Source organism: Amblyomma maculatum, chromosome 3, assembly GCF_055883805.1.
Source record: "Amblyomma maculatum isolate TAMU_Amacu chromosome 3, ASM5588380v1, whole genome shotgun sequence".
NCBI classification, from domain to species: domain Eukaryota; kingdom Metazoa; phylum Arthropoda; class Arachnida; order Ixodida; family Ixodidae; genus Amblyomma; species Amblyomma maculatum.
In genome coordinates this window covers 152783495-152788830 of record NC_139346.1, presented here as the reverse complement: position 1 = coordinate 152788830, position 5336 = coordinate 152783495, and positions in this window count along the sequence as shown.

Here is a 5336-nt window from a genome sequence, read left to right as displayed (position 1 = left end):
GACAGAAGAAGAAAAAAAACGGGGAAGACACAAAAAGAGGGGCCCACTGAACTAGAAAGGAACTTGAATAAAATTTCGGTTGGGACTAGTTGGTGCATTATTCGTAAGGTAAACTGAAGCGCAAACGAAAGACTATCCACAAAGAAGAGGCAAACACAAGGACAGGCGTTATCAAGGATAACGCCTGTCCTTGTGTTTGCCTCTTCTTTGTGGATCGTCTTTCGTTTGCGCTTCAATTTACCGTAGGAATCTGCAAGGCCGTTAATGTTGCCTCGAAAAACAAAAAAAGTCATTTCCCAATGAAACATCAAATGCCGTACGCGGCTCCGCAAGACCAATATGGTCTACATAATTCCATGTGGGAATTGTTACATCGGCCAAACTGTTTGGCTAATGGAGCACAGGCAGGCTGCCGAGGCACTATCACGCTCGACAGGCAGGCTGCCGAGGCACTATCACGCTCGAGATACTTGGCGGCACATTGTTAACGTTGTGAGGATAATTGTGCTCCGATGCACAATCAGACACGGGTAATTTTTTCAAGTTCAGACCAGATGGAGCGGGAAATTCTGGAAGCTTTTCTCATTTACATGGAACGACAGTCGTGCGTACGCAAACCATCCTTATCGTTATCAACTAAGGAATTATAATTCTTGAACCAGAAGGTGCCGTTGCGCATGCGCTTTAGAGTGATCCTTTGTACCGGTGAGCACAAAAGTAAATAGAGCACGCTATTTCGGATGAAAAAACAGCGCAAAAGACGAACACCACAGCAAGGAAACACAAGACGAGCGCTGTCTTGTGTTTCCTTGCTGTGGTGTTCGTCTTTTGCGCTGTTTTTCCATCCAATATGTTCCATCAACTCGCCCGTTTGGCTATAGTGTTGAACTTCATTACTTCTACCTCGGGCTCTATTATTTGTCCTCACCCCCATCTGGATAACTCGGCCGTTTTGGCTTCGCAAGCAGCGCTTGTCTTGTGTTTCCTTGCTGTGGTCGTTTTTTGCGCCGTTTTTCCATCCAATGTTCCACCAACTCACCCATTTGGCTATAGTGTTGAACGCTATTTCCTTGTAAAATTTCACGCGCTGCATAATTTCATCTTGTAGTCGCGATACGTGCGAACCGGTCGTAGACGCCAGTGCTCTTTCACTTGAAAAATATTGTTTCTTATCTCCACGGCAGAAGGCGTGATTTTAATTTGAAGGGAAAAGCGTGCTCCGTTTACCTATGCCCGTGCCTGTACATGGTTTGCCTCTATATTGAATGTGTCTGGAAGAAAACGAAGTTGATGTCTAGCGTTCGTGGTGCCCGTCTCTTTTCCGTACTTGTCTTTAACGCTATAGTTACCAACTGCTTTGAATCTAAAGATCACCAGCTAGCACAGTTGTCCACTTTAAATCGTCGTGTCTTCAGGTCGAGGCGGGGGACGGGGCGGAGGAACGGCAACGTCTTGTTGGGTCCGGCAGGCTGGGGACCAGCCATGCGATGCCTCCTAACCTTCCGGCGACAGCGTAAGAAGACTCACGACGCCGAAGCTCCGGGACAGGATGATGATGCACCCACACCTCCACCAAAATGTTACGAGGCGGCAAGATGGTGAACACAGGAGAAAGAGAACTGAGAGATGTTCGATGACCGTGAGATGACGTTTAATGAAATATTGGCGGGCCTAGCACAAGCGCCCCTGCCCGCTTCTTCCTCGTCCGTAACAATATATACAGCTTCCAAATAGGCCATTATCATCATCGTCATCATCGTCTCTAGTGGTAGAACAACTATGCAGCTATTATTATTATTATTATTTTCTTGTCTTGTCTCGGCCACTAATACCGTAGCTGGTGGTTCTGACACAATCGCCGCTTTGCTAGTTAACTCCTCCGCTAATTAGCCTCATGCAGTCGCTACTATACTGTCGCTACTATCGTTAATACTACGACTACTACCAGCCCCAGCAGCAATTATACAATAAGGTCATTATGAGCGTGGTAAGGCGTAGAAACCCCCGAGCTAGAGTAGATTAACATTTGGAAGCATTGCAGTGCTTGCAATGACGAACAGAACTGTATAGCTTTCTCAGAAGCTGAGCAGTTTTCCTGAGTATAGCTTTCATATGCAATTGTATGGGTGAGCTGAGGTGGATTCAAGGTATGGTAAATGCAAAACAATCATACATTGAAGATACGAACAAAACATTCTGTATTCAAGTGCGTGTTGTCAAGTCGGTGATTGCGAGCTACTATGCTTGAACCAATGATTCGGCGCAGCTTTATGAAATCACAGCGCTCGGCTGCAGTGCACTTTCCCTCAAAACTCATCCTTCGCTTGCTGTCTTTAGAGACTTAGTTTGCCGCTGTCGCTTACCGCGGCCGTCTACTTCTACCGCACGCGCAGATTTGTAGCGGCGTGCGGAGTCCACCGGAATTTGACAGGAATGTGGCGCCATCTGTCGCCCTCGAGGTAATCTGCGCATGCGTACTTACGCTCGCGCGGTAGGGGTAGACGGTAGCGGTAAGAGGTAGCGCTAAACTCGCATTGAGCACCTAAGTGGACGAGGTGTAAACCTTCGTCTGTAAGCGTGTAATCTTTACGGGCATAGCTAAAAAACTATAGTGGTTCCCATTCTGAGTGTACTTCATTGTGAAGCGTATTTTAGGGCTAAAGCTTTTCTTGGCTCATAGGTGGTGCCGACAGAAATGTGTGTGCGTGCGTGCGTGCGTGCGTGTGTGTGTGTGTGTGTGTGTGTGTGCGTGCGTGCGTGCGTGCGCGTGTGTGTGTGTGTGTGTGTGTGTGTGTGTGTGTGTGTGTGTGTGTGTGTGTGTGTGTGTGTGTGTGTGTGTGTGTGTGTGTGTGTGTGTGTGTGTGTGTGTGTGTGTGTGTGTGTGTGTGTGTGTGTGTGTGTGTGTGTGTGTGTGTGTGTGTGTGTGTGTGTGTGTGTGTGTGTGTGTGTGTGTGTCATTGCCTTACGTTTGCTTGCCTCTCGAAACTAGAATCGAAGATCCGGCGAAACGAGTGTGGTTTATTCCCTCTAAGTCAGAAATGACTAAATGTGCCACTTGACATAACTGAATTAGAACTGAGTTGACATTCCCCAAAGCGACTACCCGTGCTCTTACATATCGAATCATTACAGAAGGGACTGCTGTCGCAATTAAATTATGAACTAAGCTTTTGTAGTGAGGAATAAGTAGTACTGTTACTCCCATTTCGCCTCATTTTGGCTGTATTTTTTAATGGTGTTAAAAAAAATCTTTTGTTTTTCCTGTACTGTTTTGCGCGCATGTTTGAAAAATGGAGACAAATGAAAGAGGGAGAAGCGAAAATAGAGAGAAACGATGGGGACGTAAGTGACGCGATGCTTTGACAGAGCAAAAGGGAAGCTGAAACATCGTCGGAACCGGGAAAGAGAGATAAGAGAAGAGAAATGCGTTTCCATTATCATCAGTCCGAGTGTTCACATATATCTCCTGCTCCGCAGACACAGGCCGGACGTATACTATACGGCAGGCTTTCTGTGCTATTTAACTCTCGCTTGCTTATCTGTCGCGTTTAGAGTAGCTAAAAAAACATGTACGACAACGAATGAAGGAACGAGCGAGCGAACTAACGAGCTTACGAACGGACGGACGAACGAACGAACGAAGCAAGCAAGACCTGGCGTAGTATTGCTTTCGCAGTAAAAAGATTCTTGAATATAAAACTCGAAGTATGCGTAAGGGATTAATTTACATATATTGCTTCGACGTGCACATCCCTGCGAAATCGCGCTCTAGTATACGTGCGTGCACAGCTCCTCTCCTCCCTTCTACGTCACGAGCATTGTGTCGCATTCAACCTTTATTCGTCTTTTCTCGTATGTAAGACGGTACAGGAGCACGTGGCTTTCTCAGCCATTTCTGGGTCTTCATAAATACAAATTGGACTGCAGCCCCCTTCAGACATAACGCAACCGCGTTCACGTAGGGTGCACAGCATAGTGGCGGCCAGAGAAGCACTACGGTATATCCAGCTTAACGCCCCACGACCGCCGTCTCGCGTCGACACACTGCATACGTAAGAAGTACGACGGCCGGAATAGAGGCTGCACCACGGAGATTTCCCTTCCCGGGATGCGACTACGCATATTGCGTGATCCCGTTCGCTTGCGAAAAGAGGAGAAGAAAGGGGAAAGAAAGGATTGCGTAGGTAGGTGTGACGCAAAGGACCGGAGGTGCGCCGCTAGCTGCTTATCGGGTTTCAGTGAGCAATCCCCCCGCCTTCCCCATTCCGCCTGAGTGGACCTTTTGGCGCTTGTCGAACGGCAAGGCCTTCGCTCTCTTCCTCTCGCATGCATTTCGCCATAAAGAGAGGAGGGATCGAGCAGGGTAAAAACAACAAAAGGTGGCGAAAGAGGGGAATGGGTGGGGGGAGACACTATGGAGGTATCTGCCGCCCAGTCTGTTGGTCGGTCGGGTGGCCCGACTTGGCTACGTATACATGGTCGGCCGGTGGCAATAAAGTGACTCAAATCGGAGCATGCAGAGCGTTGCCTAGCTCGAGTCGACGACCCCAGTAGATGACGACTCGTAATCGCGCGCGCCCGCTGTAGGGAAGGGTTCAGCGACCTGTCGCTTCGACAACCCCCACCTCTCTTTTTTTGCGCGCTATCTCTTCCACGCGTCTAAATATAAACGCGTAGAGACAGATCTACGCATACAACATGCAGATGAGCGCGGGGAGCCGTTGCGGCGGCGGCAAGAAGCGGGAGGGTGACCCCAAAGGGGGAATTCAATATGAGGACATCAGCAGCACGCAGGTTCGAATAGAGGCGACCCATGCGCAAGGCCGAAGAGCCTCCGCCGTTATATATAAAGAACCAAATTATCCAATGGAACACCGGAAATGATGGAAACGTTGTAAGATACTTGTACAAGGCATGTGTCGTGACGCTGGGGCTATGGCGACCCGGCCTTCACTTGGTAGCGTGCAGAGACTCCGGGTTGAAGAAGGACTGAATCTTCGAAGTTGGTAAAATATGTACAAGCAGGTTTACTGGCACTTTGAGAAAACGTATTTACAAGAATATTTACATGAAGAAGAAGGGTACATCAGCAAAATGACAAGCGTTAAGAGTTCATAGCGAGAAGCGACTGGATGAGCCGTTTACCCAGGGCCCAGAGCGACATTTCGTGCTCTGCAGCGTCCTTAAAAACCCCCTATGTCCAGCCCCTCTCTGAAGATGCTGACCAACCAAATCCAGGGCACGCCCCTCAGGTATCGGCATCCAATCGAACACATCACTGCACTGATGGTCTGAAGCACTGACTGGTCCGGCATTCATTCGTTGGGCGTGATCAC